At 40.4% G+C, this 21,539-nt stretch overlaps 1 non-coding gene across 1 annotated transcript; it reads left to right on the top strand.

The window, feature by feature from the left end:
* Window positions 1-7,513: 7,513 nt before the first annotated feature.
* Window positions 7,514-7,620, top strand: LOC133047903 (U6 spliceosomal RNA). Its single transcript, XR_009690905.1, has one exon. It is a non-coding gene; the product is annotated as a U6 spliceosomal RNA (small nuclear RNA).
* Window positions 7,621-21,539: the final 13,919 nt, after the last annotated feature.

Below are 21,539 nucleotides of genomic sequence, written 5' to 3'. Positions count from 1 at the left end.
GGGGGGCCCTTTGGGAGGTAACTGGGATTAGAATTGGTCATGAGGGTGTGTCCCAGAATGTAATTAGTGTTCTTATGTAACCGGAAGGGTTAATTTGGAATTCACAATGAATCTGCTGTGTGACTTTAACCCTTATATTGCTGATTTTGTTAATATAGACATACACAGTGGTCTGCCTCAGAGAGATAAGCTGACTCTGCCCACCTGTGAAGGACTGTGACATTCTTAGATCCATTGTGTTGCCTTAAATTCTTTGTGTGGCAAATGCTGGGGACCTCCCTTGTCTGCTGCTTACTGGTGGGGCTGATATTCACATTCCCGGAGGCGGGCATCGTAGGTAGATGTGGCATCTTTGCTTTCCGATGACAGGAGATATTCCATTTCACACCACCCATGAAATCACAATTGATGTTTTTGAGCTGTGGTGTTGGAGAAGACTCTTGAGAGTCCCTGTGAGCCAGGAAGTGAGGCCTGACCAAGCACCCAATCATGCTTGCACCCTCCTCTCAGACCTGCAGCTTCCAGAACTGTGAAAAATGGGTGTTCTCCAGGCACCCAGTCAGTGGTGTTGTTACCTGACCAACGGTTGAATAAGGCAGCCATCACCCACACAATTGTCTGGGCTCCATCCTATCTCCTCTCTTCTTCTGGATTCCCATTTGAATAATACTGATGTACCTAGAGTTCTTTTTTTATTTTCTAACAGATTTTGAATACCTAATACATTCCTGCAATCTTAATATCAAATATTGCAGAAACAAAACAAAAGCTTAAGCAACACTCTCCCTTTACCCCTGTTCTCCGTTCATATACCCCCATTCCTTCATACTCAGTAGGAATATTGGTACATATTGCTAAACATACACAAGGCAGGCCACAACCAACAATGATTAAACATAGGAGCAAAATTCTGCTGATAATATTATATTGTTGACTTAGGATAGCATTACCTCTTTCCTTGCCCCCTCCAAACAGTCATCGAAACAATGCAAAACCAAAATTGTATCAGTGTAGCTAGTATGTGTGTGCTCTTGTCACTTCAGTCTTGTCCGGCTCTTGGCAACCCCGCGGACTGTAGCCGCCAGGCTCCTCTATCCACGGGATTCTCCAGGCAAGAACACTGGAGTGGGTTGCCATGCTCTCCTCCAGGGGATCTTTCTGGCCCAGGGATCCAACCTGCATTTCTTTCCTGAATTGGCAGACGGTTCTTTACCACTGGCGCCACCTGGAAAGCCCGTTAGTGCCACCAGCGAAGCCCATAGCTAGTGTTGAGACCGGCTCGACAAGCAGGGTTTCCAAAAGCGAGACATGGCGAGAGAATGAGAAACAAGACTCAAGAATTCAGAGGAAAGCGAGGATCGGGGACCAACACCGCTCCAAGGTGAATGCTCCGAAACTGAATCCAAGCCAGCTTTATTATACTTTCAGCTGTGAATGAAAGAATGTGCAGGGAGTTAAGCTATAACTCATGTTGCCTTCAGGGCCAAAGAACAAATGATCATTAACCATTGAGCAATTAGGAAACAGTAATCAATAACAAATCAGTAACTAAGACTAATATTCTTACCTATAGATTTTCCACCAGATACGTAAAACATGTGACTCTGAGACAGCGGTTGAGAAACAGTCTGGGGTCGGTTTTTCGACCCCAGGATCATATCTTGTTTTCAAGATTGTGAACTGTTCCCTCTGGTCTTGTTCCAAGAGTCTCATGCCTTATAGCATCCAGTTTATCAATAATTAAAAATTTCTTTTGTGGCCCTTGCTGGGACCTGCTTTTCTTTTATTCTTCCTGTCTCCTACAAGCTACTATATCAATATATAAAGATTCCATTTTATTATTTATCTATTTTTGGTTGTGCAGTGCAGCCTCTGGGACCTTCATTCCCTGATCACGGATTGAACCCAGGCCCCCTGCAGTGGAAGTGCAGAGTCTTAAACAGCGGACTGCCAGGAAAGTCCCTAAAGATTTTAAACAAGAGATAAGTGAGATAGGAATCTGGAGAAGGCTTGTGGGAAAACATGAATAAAACTTAGTTTGTGGTTTTAGAGAAGGTGAAACTATTTCTTGTCTGATCCCCCCCAAATCAATATGGATACATTGCATGTAATGCAAATAGCTAAATCTATGCAGTGATATAGCCTGAGTTACTCTCTGGTGAACCACTGGCAGTCAAGAGGGACAATCCCCCTATCTGGAGCCTCCATATGATGCATGGGTGTGTGTGTGCATGTGTGTGCTAAGTCACTTCAGTTGTGTCCGACTCTTGGCAGCCCTATTGACTGCAATCCACCAGGCCTCTCTGTCCACGGGATTCTTCAGGCAAGAATGCTGGAATGGGTGGTCATGCCCTCCTCCAGAGGATCTTCCCATGCCTTCCTCCAGGAGATCAGACCCAGGGATTGAACCAACATCTCTGAGGTCTCCTGCACTGGGAAGCAGGGTTCTTTACCACTAGCGCCGCCTGGGAAGCCTTGAGATCTTCCTGACCTAGGGATCAAACCTGTGTCTCCTGCATTGGTGGGCAGGTTTTTTACCAGACCCAGTAACTGTGTCCAAAATATCCATCCAGACCCCATGTCTCTGGAGTGGGGACAATGGACATAAACTAGTTGGAGTGGTGCTTGGGGGTCGACACCAGCACCCAAATGAGAAGAACAGAAACATTTCTGGATACTTCACTTAGTGACTTGTGAGCAATTTAACAGCAAACAGTTCACCTATAATAATCTCCATTTCACTGTTATTAATTATTCCACTAATTTAAAACTTTCTGTTTTTATAGGAAAAAAATATCCTGGGGAAGCCACTAATTGCTGCCAGTTGACAGACTAGGGAAAACAGGAAGCCAGGAAAGTGTGAGTTACAATTTATCATAATTTCAGGCTTTATCTGCAGACAGACATGGAAAATGTGCGCAATTAAGTAATTGAAGCAAAACTTTATCTATCTTTCTTTTTATTTGAGCTTCTGGCCAAGATAAACTTGAAAGGAAGAGTGTATGGGCTTGTAAAAGTGAATCAGAGGGTGGTGCTAAGCAAAGGGTGGTGCTAAAATTGCTAAAAATTACTCCTACAGTTCAGAGTTACTTAACTCAGCCACAATCTCTTACTAAAGGAACCCACTGACAATTCTGCTCCAGTGGAAGGAAGCAAGGTATCATAAATATGTCTTTGCTTAAAAATGTTTATTTATGTTTTCTTTCTTCATTGAAGTGCCTAGCTAAATAGCAAATTATCAAGACTTCCACAGAACAGAAATGATATTTGAAGGCCATGCCCCAAGAATTCTATGCAAGTCTGAGAGATTTAACCCTGAGCTGATTCAAAGATTGGGCTGGAAAATGACTAAGCAGGAGAGTGCCTTCATTTCTAAAGATGTGAGAGAGATGGTTTTACCGTGAATTGTGCAACTGTGACCGATGTTTTCTCCAGTCACATTTTTGGATTTGTTACCTTTGTATCTGTCAACAGGGGCAAAAAGAAATAGGATATTCTCAGAATGATTGAACCAAAACCCTTCTACCCCTTCAAAAGACTGGACTTGGCAACATAAGCTTGATCTCACTCATTTGTGTAGGGAACTATTGATTTGACTCTTTACCCTCTACCCCTACCCAGCTTCAAGTCTTGGCCATCATTCCAGGGGCCACTAGCTTTCTTCTCTTTCATGGAATAATCTAAGCCCCTAACCTTATACTACATGCTTATCAGAAACCCTGCCAGACTATCAATTCCCACAGAAATGGCTTTAGGTAAACTTGGAAGTACTGGGACTGTGGAGAGGTTATTTTCTGATATGCATGGCTCCACCAAGTAGGCCATATTATCATCACTGTTGGAAAGTCAGGAGGCCTTGAATATCCTCTAATGGAAAAGGGGAGGAGAGTCCTTCCTGCTCCCTCCTCCAGCTCACCAACATCCCTCCTTTTTCCCTCCTCCTGCTTATCATCTTTCATCACCCAATCCCTCCCTTTTACCATAAAACCTTAAAGGCAATAAAATACAGTGACAAAAGCATTTGCATTTAGGTTCCAGAGCCTGGGATTGCGATGATAGCTCTGCTGCTAGGTAATTATGCATGCTAATCCGTACACTTAACCTCTCTGGGCCTTAGTTTCCTGGCAGATAAAATGAGGCAATTTGATTAGAAGGAATGGAAGATTCTTTCCAATTCTGATTTGTTGGGAATATGTGTATCTATGATGAGACATTTTGATGAATGTTATTTCCATATTTCTTTAGTTAAGCCCCTTTATAGATTGAGATTTTACATAAATGTGTTTATTTATAGGTATGTAGACTGATATATGGGCTTTCCTGATAGCTCAGTTGGTAAAGAATCTGTCTGCAATGCAGGAGACCCCAGTTTGATTCCTGAGTTGGGAAGATCCCCTGGAGAAGGGAAAGGCTACCCACTCCAGTATCCTGGCCTAGAGCATTTCCTGGACTGTAAAGGAAATCAGTCCTGAATGTTCATAGGAAGGACTGATGCTGAAGCTGAAACTCCAATACTTTGGCCACCTGATGCAAAGAGCTGACTCATTTGAAAAGGCCCCGATGCTGGGAAAATTGAAGGCAGGAAGAGAAGGGGATGACAGAGGATGAGATGGTTGGATGGCATCACCAACTCTATGGACACGAGTTTGAGTAAGATCCAGGAGTCGGTGATGGACAGGGAGGCCTGGTGTCCTGCAGTCCATGGGGTCACAAAGAGTCGCACATGACTGAGTGACAGAACTGAACTGAACTGACATGGATATATGGAGTAGGAAATGGCAACCCACTGCAGTATCTTGTCTGGAGAATTCCATGGACAGAGGAGCCTGGTGGACTATAACCCACGGGGTCACAAAGTCAGTCTAGACAACTGAGCATGCATACTGATATATCTATATACCTCCTGAAAACGGCAGAAGAGCAATTCATTCTGAAAGGGGCACATTTGGCTTCTGACCTAGACTTTAGTCTTTATAGTTTCCTCTGAAAAGATCACCCTCCATCCCCTGAATGGATAAATTATTTCATGAGAATTTCATTCCCAAATTCTGCATCTTTCAGAGAGCACTTTTCACTGCTGGCTTAGCACTTCGGTACTTTTTTTTAAAGGCAAAAATTGTTCTTCTTGTATGTTCTGGGCTGCATCTGATATATTAATGATGATATTAATGAGAGAATTAATGAAGTTTGAATATAACTGGCTATTAACTTCCCACAAGACTCTTTCATCAGAGAGAATTATCATTTTCAAGAATTTGTGAGAAGTTTGTAAACTCTAGAATAATCATAAATCATAGATAGAAAGATAAAAGTCTTCAGCCCTAAAATAGTAATTTCTCCTTTCTTCCCTTCAAGTTGATTTTGCTTTGGCCATGGAGCCAAGCATTTTCCATATGAAAAAATTCATGAGTTCATAAAAGATAAAGCTTAGGGGACTTTCTTGGTGGTCTAGTGGCTAAGACTCCCTGCTCCCAAAGCAGAGGACCTGAGATTGATGCCTGTTCAGGGAACTAGATCCCACATGCCTCAACCAAAGTCCCTACATGCCACAAATAAGACCCGGTGCAGCCAAATAAAAAAAAAACTGAAAAATAAAAGATAAAGCTTAATATATAGGCAGTAAACAAAACATCATTTAAATGAACATAGCTATAAAGAAAACAGGGAGCTTATCTCCAAGATTGCACTGGGATCTGTCAGGAGAAAGTACTTACATTCACTTTGAAACTTTGTAAAGTGCAAACATTTTATGAGGGCCTAGAGTTGTTACAAAACTAGAGTTGTTGCTCTTTTTACTAAAATGTGTTAGCCTAGAATTATCATCAGCTTCTGCATTAAGTAAGAGCTACAACTAGAGATGATTTAAGGACTGAAAAGCTATTTGGTTAAGGGTAAGTCTATGACTAGAAGGGGTTTCAACAGTTATCACTGTTAATTCAAGTCATGATAAAATCAAGACTTTGTCTGCACATGTCTCTTCCTTGATTCAACCATTTAACTAGAAAGATCTCCTGACTTTTCTAAAGTTCTCATTCTAGGTTTCTCAGAGGGCCAGATGATATCAGTGCAAGACCAAGTTCTATACAATAGTGGCCCTAATGGGACTCTCTAGACCTAGGAATTTGACTTATTTTAAATTATTTAATCATTTTGAGAAATTATTTGGCTATAAAATGATAATAGTTTGAACTCACTATTTCTTTGATAGCGATCCAGCCTTAAAAAACTTAAATGAAAATATCAGAGTGATTAGAGGTGAAATTTAGAAGCTGAATAGAATATTTTAAAAATATGAGAAAGCTTGAGTACCTCTGCTCTTTAAGATTGGTTTCAGGGTGTCTCGGTGAGTGAGAATAAATACAAGAGAGTCTTGACTTCCCTACTTCTCTATAAGCATTTCCATTAAACTATGAAAGATTTCAGATTTAAATAGATTTTAAAAAATGGTGACTAGAACCCAAACTATAAACACTTTAAATAATAAATAAGTATTTGTAAGTTTCCATTTTGTGCAAAGTCCTGAGCTGGGTGCTACTTGATGCTCAAAACAGAGTAAGAAAACTTTGCTCTCAGGGAACTTATCTTAGAGACGAAAAGATATAAATATATAAAAACACTAGCAGTGTGATAAGCGCCAAGCAAGTGGTAAAAGCTACATTATGGGACTTTGGTGGCAGACATGCTCCTGTGAACCCCCAAGTTCATAAAAAGCTTCCAGAGGAAAAGATCTGGAGCAGAGTTGGGTTTCAGCTTCTTGTAAAGGAGGATAAAGGCTCTCCAGGAACGAGGATATCATAAGTGATAAGTCAAAGTGTGAACAAATAAAAAAGGTTAAAAAGTATAAAAACAGGGGTAAAAGATAAGTGAGAAAAAGTACAAAGTCAAAAAGGTGTATAACTATTCCTCATTTACTGGTAAAGTCAGCAGGTATGTGTTATATTAAGAAGAATCACTTGGCCGATTACACTACCATTTATATTCTGGCATTTTCAACAGGGAATCACTAACTGACCAGGACCCAGGTGTTCTCTCAGGAACATCAACTCTAGAATTTGAGGGCATTCTCTTAGCGTCTCTGGACTTCAGTTTTCTAATATTGAAAATAATATTGGAATTATGGTTGTTCAGTTCTTATGACGGTATATATAACAGATATATAGTTTATTGTTGTTGGTGTTTAGCTGCTAAGTCACGTCCAACTCTTTGTGACCCAGGGACTGTAGCCCACCAGACTCCTCTGTCCATGAGATTTCCCAGGCAAGAATGCTGGAATAGGCTGACATTTCCTTCTCCAGGAGATCTTCCTGCTCCGAGGATTGAATCCACATCTCTTGCATTGGCAAGCCAATTGTTTACCACTGAGCCACCGGGGAAGCCCCATATAGATTGTTACACAGGTTATTATGTATATAATCATATTGGATAATACATTCTTTTGTCATTTCATTGAAGGGTGATAAAAAAGATAATTGTGTAAGCCAAAAAATCCATTTACGAAAGTAAAATAAATGGAGTGCTCGCTTTGGCAGCACATATACTAAAATTGGAACGATACAGAGAAGATTAGCATGGCCCCTGCGCAAGGATGACATGCAAATTCGTGAAGCGTTCCATATTTTTATGGAAGCAACCTAGATGCCCATCAGCAGATGAATGGATAAGGAAGCTGTGGTACATATACACCATGGAATATTACTCAGCCGTTAAAAAGAATTCATTTGAATCAGTTCTAATAAGATGGATGAAACTGGAGCCCATTATACAGAGTGAAGTAAGCCAGAAAGATAAAGAACATTACAGCATACTAACACATATATATGGAATTTAGAAAGATGGTAATGATAACCCTATATGCAAAACAGAAAAAGAGACACAGAAATACAGAACAGACTTTTGAGCTCTGTGGGAGAAGGTGAGGGTGGGATGTTTCGAAAGAACAGCATGTATGTTATCTATGGTGAAACAGATCACCAGCCCAGGTGGGATGCATGAGACAAGTGCTCGGGCCTGGTGCACTGGGAAGACTCAGAGGAATCGGGTGGAGAGGGAGGTGGGAGCGGGGATCGGGATGGGGAATATGTGTAAATCTATAGCTGATTCATATCAATGTATGACAAAACCCACTGAAAAAAATAAATAAATAAATACAGGAGAAATTGGAAAAAAAAATAAAAAATAAATAAAATAAATGGAATTGGTTATTAACACGATCTTTAACTGCTTTATTTTTCTCAGATCTTCTCGATGGACTTTCTAGCAAAATCTATTAACCAATTTGCTCTGGAGTTTAGCAAAAAGCTAGCTGAATCTGCTAGGGTAAAAATATCTTCTTTTCTCCCCAGGACATCTCAGTTTCCTTGGCCATGGTGTATTTAGGCACCAAAGGGACCACTGCAGCCCAAATGGCCCAAGTGAGTAAGAAAGATCAACTATCCTCTATTGTCTTAAAATGAAATGTTTCTTTGGCTTTCACTTTCATTCCTCTCTTGAAACCCAAATAATCCACATTTTACAATCATGTCTTCCAAAATAAAAGACACACAAATTTTTCAGACCTTAAAAATAAGTCTGAGAAAGTGAATCAACTGACAACTGTTTCTAGGAAAACCATTTTCTGACAAAATCAGTTGGAGAGATGAGGTTATTAAGTTTGGTTCAATGTTAAAAAAAAAAAACCATTATTTTGACTGTTAAAATATTTCAAGAAAGTGATGGCTCATACTTTAATAGCGTTAGTCATCATCTTTCTAATCTTAGAAGGATTTTCTTAAAAACACAAATAGAGGACTTCCTTGGTGGCCCAGTGGTTAAGAATCTGCCTTCCCGTGTAGGGGACATGGTTTGATCCCTGCTCAGGGAAGATCCCCCAGGCTGCAGGGCAACTATTGTAGCCTGTGTGTCTAGAGCCTAGACTCCAAAACAAGGGAAGCCCCACTTAGAAAGTAGCCCCAGTCGCCTCAACTAGAGAAAGCCCACATACCCACGTGAAGCAGCAAAGACCCAGCGCAACCAACAATAAATAAATAAAATAACAAATTGATTTTAAAAGACACAGATAGAAAAATCAGGTGAAGTCTGTTCCTCGTGCTTTATTTGATTGTTACTTTGTTCAGTTCCTGCTTGTCTGGACAAATCTAACTAATCCATGAAGAACATTAAAATAGCAGAACAGTATTATTGTATAAGCAGTTATTAATTTGATATGAACATTCTCAAATCAGAGTGTGTATGTGTGTGTGTAGCCTTATATATCAAAGTGAAAGTGAAAGCCACTCAGCAGTGTCTGACTCTTTGTGACCCCATGGACTGCAGCCCGCCAGGCTCCTCTGTCCATGGGATTCTCCAGGCAAGAATACTGGAGTGGGTTGCCATGCCCTCCTCCAGGGGACCTTCCCAACCCAGGGATCGAACCCAGGTCTGCTGCATCGCAGGCAGATTCTTTACCAGCTGAACCACCAAGGAAGACCTTATATAGCAAAACATATATAATCTAATAGTCATATATATGTGTATCTATGCATGTGTAAACATAAATGTGTGTGTTTTAAATAAAAATAGAAGCAAATAAATTCAGCTCTATATATGAATATATATATATATACACACACACACACACACACACATATATATATATATAAATTCAGCTCTCTATATATCCATATCAGTCTACAGCAATCGAAAGGCCAAGGATAGAATTCCCACCCAAGAGGGTGGCCTCCATGACAAATATGGAAATGGGACAGATAATAATTCTGAATGAGACAGGCAGGGGACATATTCTGTCAGTTTGAACTGAGAATATCTCCTTAGTCTTGTAATTTATAAGATACTGCATGGCTTAAAAAGAGCAATAACAGAATCTTGGTTCACAGAAATATCCTGGTTCACAACGAGTTAATAATAGGCTAATTATGAAAAGGTTTAACTATGAATGTGATAGATTTAATCTTAGATAAGTTTCAATTTGGTCCATTTCATATAAATGTATTGCTGGATGTTGCTTACCCTTGTTTTATTTCAATGCTACTTAAATATTAACAGCTTCAGTTTGAAATTAATGATTTGTCTAGGCAACCCTTTTTTGCTTTTTTCTATGGTAAGTGGTTCCAGTCTGTCACCGTGTGTCAGCAGAAACTTTGGGGAAAAAAAGACATCATTCCCTTCTGTGAGCTGCAGCCAGGATGTGTGCGGGAGATGGCATTATAGCCTTGTTTTCTCTTCTTGGACAATTTAACAGAAACACAGAGTCCACATCCTTGCTGTGAATTTTCACATAAATGCTGGGTGAACGCAGTGACTCTGACTCCATTATCAGATGGTGGTTGGCAGTGAGAACTGAACTCCTTAAGTAGAAAAAAGAACTAAAATTCCTGAATTTTCCAGATAACTGGGGCAATGGTGGCTTTTGCTTAAATTGGCTACATGATGCACTTAGTTGAATATATAACTTTCTTCTGAAAACAATGATAGATAAAAAGGAAACATGGAAAACATGAGAATTTTACATCTAAGACTATTCCCAAAGTTATTTTCAATGTCTTATGCAACATATTAAAGCAAAGAAACTAACCATTTAAATTCAACTTAAAATTTTATTTAAAAGCAGCTCTTGGTTTTAAAGAGTTAGTTCAGGTAACTCACCATTTAAGTCAAATCAGAGCTCCCTTGGTTCATTAATCGTATGTTTTGCAGCTATAGGAATGACTGGCTTGTAGTTACTGATGCGTATTTCAAATGATCACAGCTCTGCAAAATGTGCTAATGTATTGCCTTTTTATTGAAATTACCGATTCTTCAGTTTAGCAGAGACCAGGAGCAAATTTTGTCTTGACAGTGAAAAGAAAAGGAAAAAGTTATACCTTATATTTCAATATCCATTTGATAAATAAAGAGAAGGTATTTTTAGCATTTTTATCTTGGTGGCTAAATTCAGCAACCTTTAATAGGTAATTTTTCTTAGAAAAAGATATTAAAACTGTGTGAAATTGTAGAGTACACAATGTCTACACTTTTTGAAAGAGTCATATTCTTTCCCCTTATCTCTCCCTTTTCTTTCCCTTCAGAACTATTTCACTTTCAACCTTGTTCTTATCTTTGCAAACTAAGTGTGAAGAAAAGTGTGCTTCAACAACTTTTATATCTTGCACTAACAAATTTTACCTACTGTACAATTGATTTCAGCATTTGTTCATGAACATGAAGTCATTTCTTTCATTCTAAGTTGCTCATATACACATAGCTCTTTTTCAACATTTTTATTTGACCAATGTTTTTTTTTTTAAAGGAATTCAATGTGGGCAAGCCTGAAGAAATACACTCTGATTTCCAGACACTTCTTTCAGAAATCAACAGTTCCAACCATGCTTGCATACTTAAAACCGCCAACAGGATCTATGGGAAGAAAACTTATCCATTCCATAAGGTAAGTGCAAACATCATATTTTAAGTTGATGGGAAGAAAGACCCATGTGAGATCAATCAATAAACTCATTGTACTTTTCTCCACAGACCCCACGGACAATCTTAATGTATGTGGTCAGTATTTCTGATAATCATTTAGACTGACCAATGTGTCAAGTTGTAAAGGAAACCCATAATGTATCTCAAACCCCATCTAGTGATCAGAACTTTATGCCCAGAATAAAGGGATACAACCTTTATATGGTTTATATAACCCCTGGGTCAGCATTTGTTTCATGGGAAATAGAACAAAAGATCTAGAGTTGTTCCATACGGTAAGTCTGAAGGAGCAGAAGGTGGAATGGTCATCGGAGTGTGGCTGGAGACTCCGTCCTCAAGAGCAAAGCTGACTTTGGGATCAAATAAATCACTTCACATCATGACTTTAGAAAAGATTCTTTACATGCAGTGAAGTCAACTACTCTTTATTTGAGGGTTGAGACCCCACAATGCAGATCCTCAGAGGGGTCGATCCCAAACCCAGCCAACCATTCACTTCTTCCGTGTTGGTCCATCACATTCTTTGGCACATTGCGCAACAGAGCCAGAAGACCCGGGTGCCCAGTGGGTAAGAAGTAAAGAACCTGAATAGGATAGGGGGATAGCACCAGCTGTGCCGTGGTTAAGACTCCCGGAATAAGATCCCACATGCCACACGGCCAATATATATACGGATGTGGAGGCTTCCGAGCTGTGGGAGGCGGGCCTTCCTTCTACAACTGCAGTTTTGCATGGCTAGTCTGCATCCAGCTAAGTTTACACAGGGGAGTTTGATTTTCAACCATTGCTGGAATATGGAAAGATTGAAGAAAGCAATGGGCTGGGAGTTTGCAATTATCCATCTAGCTGGTTTTTTTTTTTTTTTTTTGATAATCTAAATAGACTTGATTGATCAGCTTTGGGGGGAAAAAATCTACAAAAGGAGATTTTACCTATATTTTCCAGAAATATGTAGAAGACGTGAAAACATACTTTGGTGCAGAGCCACAGTCTGTGAATTTTATGGGAGCTTCCAACCAAATCAGAAAGGAGATCAACTCTTGGGCTGAAAAACAGACTGAAGGTAAGCTTTCTCCAAGGTGATCACCAGTGTATTTTCTAAAAGTATCACTTTGCCATTTTGAGTTGTGTTATGTGTTAAGTATGTGCATTTCTTAAATAGAACTGTGGGCACATTCAATTTTTCAGAACACTTGTTTTGATTCTAAGTCTTATTTAAAATAGATAAGGCAACCATTTTATTAATACCAAGTAAACAAGAGAATGATCAGATTCCACTAATTTCAAAGAGGATTCTAGAGAAATGCAGAAAATTCTGGAATACTGCTACACATGTGGTTTCTAAAGAAAAGTAGCTGCTAATGAATAATTAAAATGTGGCATTCAATGTACTATATACCTTTAAGTAAGTTTCAGAATAAGGTCATATATTAACTTAGAGTATGAGCTAAACTCTGGTAACAGAGATTCAAAATACAGTAATTTAGTAATAAGATAGAAGTTTGTTGCTAAATCATGTCTGACTGTTTGCAACCCCATGGATTGCGGCAGACCAGCCTCCTGTCCTTCACCATCTCCCGGAGTCTGCTCAGATTCATGTCCAAAAAAGATAGGAGTTTATCTCCGACCTAACCATCACAAGATCGATAAGCATTCTGTTCCCAGAGGCCATCCAGAAACACAATCTTGTGAGTTAGCCCTGCATCTTCAAGATGGGGCTTTTATATTTGTCTAAGATGATTCTTGGGCTGCCCTGGTGGCTCAGCAGTAAAGAACCCACCTGTCAATGCAGGAAATTCGGCATCAGTCCTTGGGTTGTGAAGATCTCCTGAAGAAGGAAATGGCAACCCACTCTAGTATTCTTGCCTGGAGAATTGCATGGACAGAGGAGCCTGACAGGCTACAGTCCATGGGGTCACAGAGTGGTACATGACTGAGCACGTGACCACAGGAGATAATTCTTCACATCTGTCATTTTCACAATCAGCAGGAAATAGGGAAAAGAAAGCCTCTTTGCTTTTCAGCAGATGCCCTGAAACTTTCACACATCAATTCTACTCATATCCCAAACTTGGGAACCTGATACCCTTTATGCTCTGGTGACCATTTTGCCTTCGCTTGCCTGGGAATTTCCTGACTTTAGTATCTGAAAGTCTCAGTCTTGGACAAACCAAGATAGTCAATTGCCTGGACTTGTAATAAAAGATGAATCCTAACTCCCTAAACTGACATAGAAGCTCAGCGTGACCACGGGGTCTTGCCTGTCTCTCCACTTCAACTCTTGTCATTTTCTGACTCAAAATTAATGCTCAGGAATTCTAAGTGACACAGAATCCTGGAAGATTCCTGTGCTATCTCACGACCCCACATACTTGCTCCTGTGCCCCCTCAGTCTGAAACTGTCCCCTTTTCTGCCACTCCTGGCCCCCTCATGGCCATTGGATAACAACTCAGGGCTTCCCTCAGGGATAAGAGCCTTCCTACTTGCTCTCAAAGCCCCTTTGGGAAACTTTACCTTGACACTTACCACGCTGTTCCCCAAATTAACAGTTGTTCAGTTGTTCACTGAAGTCCCTGCCTCTCCCACTAGATTCAAAGACTCAAGTGCAGTAATATCACCTTATTCGAGTTTCTGCTTTGAATCACTAACACATAACAGCCTCGCTCATGGTAGTTGCTCTGAACATTAATGTTTGTTGAAGGGAATTGAGGAAGCTGGCAGCCCTAAATTCTCAGTTCTTTTTTCATTGAACTAGTGACTCAGAAGCCATGCTGAACCAGGAGTGACTGTTTTCCCTAACTTATGCCTGATTTGGATTCATCCAAATGTGAGTCTTGTTTGAGAATTATAGATTAGCCTGTATTTACAGAGAGAAACTACTTGCCTTGTTCCAGTCCATATGAGAAGCAAATGTGATTGTATAGGCAAAAGCAAATTGAAACGCACAACACGGACTCAGCAGAGGAGCTGGCTAAGTCACTTCAGTCATGTCCGGCTCTTTACGACCCTATTGACTGTAGCCCGCCAGGCTCCTTGGTCCATGGACTCCTCCAGGCAAGAATACTGGAGTGGGTTGCCAAGCCCTCCTCCAGGGGAATCTTCCTGACACAGAGACCGAACCTGTGTCTCTTATGTCTACCTGCATTGACAAGCAGGTCTTTTCTGCTAGAAGTAGAAGCAATTATAGTGCCAGAGCTAAACTAAATCTCAGCTCTCAAATTCCTACCCACTGCCTACTTGGTTCTCTGGAAGACAGAAGGGGGCCTTACGGACAGGAAGGCAGGGAACAACTCATGTGCTGTCTTTCACCCCAGCAAAGCCTTTCAGAGCTGAGTAGAGAGTAACTGTCTGATGCTCACAAGACTGGTTTGCGTAAGGGTCTTGCCATCTTCCCCATATAGGCTGATGCACTCAAGGAGCATGACAGAATCCATTTCGCCAGCTCACAGAGCTGTCCAGATCTTCTTATGATGATAGAAATGGCCATAAATCCGAGGGCTGCCATAGCAAATGACCACAAACTGTGTGGTTTCAACCAATAGAAATATATTCTCTGATAGTTCTGGTGCTTCCTAGTGGCTCAGTGGTAAAGAATCTGCCTACCAAGGCAGGAGAAGCAGGAGATGCAGGTTCCATCCCTGGGTTGGGATGATCCCCTGAAGAAGGAAATGGCAACCCACTCCGGTATTCTTGCCTGGGAAGTCCCATGGACAGAGGAGCCTGGTGGGCTAGAGTCCATGGGGCCGCAAAGAGTCAAACATGACTTAGTGAGAAACAACGCACCAACAACACAGTTCTGGAGGCTGCACATCTGAAATTAAGGTGTTAACAGGGCTCTGTTGTTCAGTCGCTAAGCTGTATCTGACTCTTCACAACCCCATGAACTGCAGCACGCAGGGCTTCCACTCCTTCAGAAAGTTTTAGGAAAGAAGCCATCCCATGCCTCTCTCCTAGATGCTGATGGCTGCTGGCAAACATTGGCTTGTAGAAGCATCTCTCTGATCTCTGCCTTGATACATGGCTTTCTTCGTTTGCTCTCCTTTGTCTCTGCGTTTTCACACTCCGTATGTCTGTGTCTGAATTTCCCTCCTTTTATAAGAACAACAGTCATTGAATTAGAGCCCCAGCCTAATCCAGTATGACTTCATTTTCACTTGATTGCACCTGCAAAGACCTTATTTTGAAATAAGATCACATTCACAGAGATTGGGGGTTAGGAATGAACGTATCTTTTGGGGAGGACAAAATTCAGCCCACAACAGTAATATTCTCCCCCCAAATGCATAACCTAAATATTATCCTGAGGAAGCATCAGATAAATCTGAACTGAGAATTAAGCATTCTACAATTATTTTTTCGAAAGTATAAAGGTCATGAAAGACAAAGAATGAATGAGGAACTGCCTCAGATTAAAGAGGACCAAGAGGAAATGACAGCTGATGCAACTTGAGCCCTTGGATTGATTTTTGGTCTAGAAAAAAAGGACACTATTGAAACAACAGATGAAATTTAAATAAGGGACACCCCTGGCAGTCCAGTGGGGCTGGGATCTTGCCTTCCAAGGGGTAAAGCTTTGATCCGAGGTCCGGGAGCTAAGATCTCACATGACTTGTGGCCAAAAAACAAAACATAAAACAAAAGCAGTATTGTAACAAATTCAGTAAGAACTTAAAAATGGTCTACATAATTTTTTTTAGAAGAAATTTAAATAGATCTGTTAATATTAAGAGTATTCTATCAATACTGACTTCCTGGTTTGAATCCTTGTGAGTATGTTACCATTTAATGGTATTGCATAATCATCAGTTTTTATAAGTGTGGAATTTCACCAGGACATAACTATATCATTTGGAATCTGTCCCTTTGCTCCTGTAGGAAAAATTCTGAATATCTTACCTGATGATGCTGTGGAGCCTACAACCAGACTGGTTCTGGTGAATGCCCTTTACTTTAAAGGAGTCTGGGAACATCAATTCTCAGTCCAAAATGCCACAGAAAAGTCTTTCAAAATAAACAAGGTAGGAGCCTGTTAGTAACTGGTATGCATTTTATAAGACATTGCAAATGAAATTCTATTTTAAATTCATTCTATCTGAATATATGTTCCTGTAAACTATGGCTCTTTACTCAGGTAGGGACGACTGACCTAAAAGCCCCAGTTTCATCCCATCTGGACATTACCCTTTCATTATTTTATTCTCTGAAAATAGACCATGCACATATTCTATCACTCACCCTTTGCCGTGACTATGGTGGAGTGGGTGAGGCAGTTACTGCACTTATTTCCCAGGTTAGAAAGGCAGTGTGGCTAAGTGACTAGATTCATTTCAAGTTTATTTATTTTGATTGCATTACAGTTTCTCTGGTCAATAGAGGAAACAACCTATAAATGTCCAGTGTGTGTGTGTGTGTGTGTGTGTGTGTGTGTGTGTGTGAATCGCTCTTTGTGACCCCACAGACTGTCGGCTGCCAGGCTCCCCTTTCTATGGGATTTTCCAGGCAAGAATACTGGAGTGGGTAGCCAGTTCCTCCTCCAGGGGATCTTCCCACCCCAGGGATCGAACCCGGGTCTCCTGTGTCTCCTGCAGTGGCAGGTGGATGCTCCACCGCTGAGCCACCGGCAAAGCCCCAAGTGACTAGAGCTGTGCTTCAGTTAGAAGGCTGCTAGAACCAAGATTCCATGCTCTTCACTTACTAGTTCTGTTCTTGTTCTACTAAACTGGCACTATCTTATACCAAACTCTTACTTTTCCAGAAGAAAAAGAAATAAAAAACATTGTAAAAGCTCATCTCTTTCTTTAAGGTTTCCCTCTGGGCTGGCACACAGAACACTTGTTTTTCTAGTAGGAACTTACTTCAACAACAACGGAGGTTAATGGAAGTTCACAGATACACCCAAGGGCTGGGTCTTGGGACTTGAGTGGAAACAAGGATTCAAATATTGTCAGGATTCATTCTCTATCAATACTTTGGCCACCTGGTGCGAAGAGCTGACTCATTTGAAAAGATCCTGATGCTGGGAAAGATTGAAGGCAGGAGGAAAAGGGGACGACAGAGGACGAGATGTTGGATGGCATCTGTGATCCAATGGACATGAGTTTGGGTAAACTCCAGGTGTTGGTGATGGACAGGGAGGCCTGGCATGCTGCAGTCTATGGGGTTGTAAAGAGTCAGACACGACTGAGCGACTGAACTGAAGTGATTCTCTATTTTTTCAACTGTTTCTCCCATCCTTCTTCTCTCAATCTGAAGTCTAACCTCCATTCTAGAGACCAGTTTGATAGGTCACATTCCAAATTCCTAGGTCAGGAACTGACTGGCTGAAGTTTGTGAAAATCTCTTAGTCCTGGGTGGATGATCTCACTTAAACAGTGCTGCTGAGAACCATATGGTTGTGTGCAATAGGCAATTTTCAGATAATCAGTGGGGTACGGATGGAGAAGGGACTAAATTTACAATCCAACAGACTAACTGGAAATAAGCTGGATAGTTACTTGGCTTAATAAAATCACTAGGAATTTTCAGCTGTAGGTGATAGGAAAGCATTCCAAACCAGCTCCAGTGACATGAGAATTGTATTAGTGTTATTCCCTGATGACACAGTAGTAAAGAACCCGCCTGCCATTGTGGGAGATGTGGGCTCAATCCCCTGGTCGAGAAGATCCCCTGGAGAAGAAAATGACAATCCACTTCAGTATCCTCGCCTGGGAAATCCCATGGGCAGTGGACACTGGCGGGCTACAGTCCATGGTGTCGCTAAAGAGTTGGACATGAATAAGAGACCAAACAACATCAAAGCAACTAATAGGAACCAGGAATGGGACCTCTAGAGTCTCAAACATAATCTGTTCTCTCTGCCCCTACCCTTGACCCGTCATTGTTGCTCTCATTCTCTAATTATGTGAATTCTCTAATTCTCTATTAAAGATGGAATTTATCCATATGACAAGGGAATATGACTGCCCTGTATTCTAGCTCCACAGCTCTACTATTAATACAGAGAGAGCCTTGGCTGCTAGCTCTAACAGAATGCTCCCAAGAAGTCTCTGGTTGGTCCTGCTCATACACTTATCCTTGAGACAATCATTTCATCACAGAGCATCCTGAATCAACAGCCTGGTCACGTGACCACTACCTTAGCAGAAAGGTAGGACTGAGTGATTGACGTTTAGCTCCACATGAAGTGGATAAATAACAAGTCTACAATGTCTGAACTGCAGGGTTTTACTTTTGTTTACCATTGGCTTTACTAACATTTCATAATGTCATGTATCCACCATTACAGTATCATACAGAATGATTTCATTGTTCTAAAAATGCCCTGGACTCAACACATTCATCCCTCTCTCTAAGCCTCTGGCAACTGCTGATCTTTTTACTCTCTCTATAGTTTTGCCTTTTTCAGAATGCCATATAATTGGAATCACATAGTATGCAGTCTTCTTAGACCACCTTCTTCCACTTAGCAACATGTACTTAAACTTCCTCCAAGCCTTTTTGCGGTTTGACAGGTCATTTCACTTTATTGCTGAATAATCTCCCATTGTAAGGATGTAAGAGTTTGTTTATCCATTCACCTTTCTGAAGGGCATTTTGGTTCTTTCCAGCTTTTAGAAGTTACACTAAAGCTGCTATAAGCATTTGTGTGCAAAATCTTGTGTGAACATGTTTTTGACTCATTTTGGTGACCACCCAGGGGCACAGTTGCTGGATCACGTGGTAAGGTTGTGTTTAGCTTTGTGAGAAACCGCTGCACTGCCATTGGGTATGACTAACACTTTGCATTCTCACTGGCAGAGAATGTCAGTTCCATCTTCACTAGAGGTTTGTGTTATCCCAGTTTTGAAATTTTAGCCATTCTATTATCTGTGAAGTGGTATCTTCTCTTTTAATTTGCAATTCCCTAAGCACATAGGATTGAACATCTTTTCTTATGATGTAGGTCTTCCTTTGGTGAGGTATCAGTTCAGATCTTTTGCCTATTTTTAAAGTAGGGTTCATTGCTTTATCATTGTTGAGTTTTAAGAGTTCTTCACAAATTTCGGATACTGAAATTTGATCAATTTGATCAAATTAATCAATTTGATCAAACATATGTTTTGCAATTCTTATCTCCTAGTTTATTGCTTGGGTTTTCATTCTCTTAGTGAATTTCAGTTTTCTGATATTAAACTGAAGCAAAGTGAAGTCGCTCAGTCGTGTCCGACTCTTTTGCGACTCCATGGACTGTAGCCCACCAGGCTCCTTGGTCCATGGGATTTTCCAGGCATTAATACTGGAGTGGGTTGCCGTTTCCTTCTCCAGGGGATCTTCCCAACCCAGAGATCGAACCCAGGTCTCCCGCATTATAGGCAGACGGTTTACCATCTGAGCTACCAGGGAAGCCCTTGATATTAAAATGATATTAAAAGACTGTCTCAAATATTTGCATCTGAAATGCAACTTAGTTTCTGAATCACCGGCCTTTGCATAGTTTGCATAAGATTATATACTCTTTTAAGTGTTTGGTAGAATCAGGCTTACCATGATTCATAGAGGATGGCATAATGATAAACTGTCAGAGAAAGAAACTCCCACATCATGTATTGATGATGTTATCCAGTAGAACACATATTTCCAGAAAGCAAGGTTTGTATAATTTTATTCAGCATTTGGCAGAGGCTCACCATCTTTGACAGTGTCTCAGACAACTGGGAACCAATGTTGCTAAAGAATTAAGAATTTGGTGAGAGACTTCCCCTGTGATTTTGCTGCATATATTCTACAGATTACAAGCAAACCAGTGCAAATGATGTTCATGAAAGAAAAACTTCAAGTATTTTACATAGAAAACCCACATGCCGTGGGCCTTCAACTCTACTATGAGAGCCCTGACCTCAGTCTGCTCATACTACTGCCATTAGACATTGGTGGACTGGATCAGGTAAAGGGATCAGTCTATTCATACCTCCCTCCTTTCCTCTCCCCTTTGGTAACATTTGTTTTCTCTCTGTGAGTTGGTGTCTATTTTGCAAATGCAAGCAGTCGCTTTAGTCATATTTGACTCTGTGCCATGGACCCACCAAGCTCCTCTGCCCACGGGATTCTCCAGGCAAGAATACTGGGGTGGGTAGCCATTTCCTCCTCTAGGGGACCTTCCCTACCCAGGGATCGAACCTGTATCTCTTGTTTCCTGCATTCACAGGCAGGTTTTTTTTTTTTTTTTTTTTACTACTAGCACCACCTGGGAACATTTATTTGCATGGAAAAAATAACTTTTAAAAAGAGACATCAGTCTGACATGAACATGGTTCTAGTATTTATCCCTCCTGTACGGTATTTTCATGTATCACTTAAGCTTTACAAAACTTTGTAAGGTTGATGTTACTATTCCTCAGGAAGGTTAAACAGTCTACAGACACCTTTAGCATTGGGTAGTCACACAAACAACAGCTAGAGATATTTATCATGAGTAACAAAGCTGTGTAGATTGATCATAACAATCTTTCAGGTAGTATAGGTCTTTTTCCTCCTTCTGGCAGAAACTACCACATTAGACATACATTTTAAAACATTAAACAAAGTCTAAAACATTTTTTAAAGAACACTTTTTATCAAGTAAACACTCTTCAGAAGATATAGTCTGTATCAGTGCATCTTCAAGTTATTATTTAAGTTGTTCATCAGTTAAATATCTCTTAAGCCTGATTTTGGTCAGACCACATTTCTGAGCAATTCACACTCAATAAGTGGTCTGTCTTTGCCTTGTGCCTAATTTTCATGTGTGCCAGATTGTTTATATTTTTGCTTCCACTGCCCTACTAGTGTTTAGAAAGATTTCTAGGTAGTCATAAAATTTGTGAAATTGGAGAGGATGGTAAAAATAAGACCAAGTGTGAATATTAAATGTTAGAGTTACATCATTATAAGATAAGCCTTTTTTTAGAAAATGCAACTTCCTGACCTGAAAACATTGTCACTTAATACACATCATTTACATATGTGTCTTTGATAGCAATATTTGGATCTAGAAAACTTCAAAGTAGCAAAAGCATGTGCTTTAAACAAACATGTTATTTAAAAAATCAAACATTGCTTT

This window comes from Dama dama, chromosome 27 (assembly GCF_033118175.1).
Source record: "Dama dama isolate Ldn47 chromosome 27, ASM3311817v1, whole genome shotgun sequence".
Lineage (NCBI taxonomy): Eukaryota > Metazoa > Chordata > Mammalia > Artiodactyla > Cervidae > Dama > Dama dama.
Note: the sequence above shows the minus strand (reverse complement) of the source record. Positions and strands in the feature narration are given on the sequence as shown.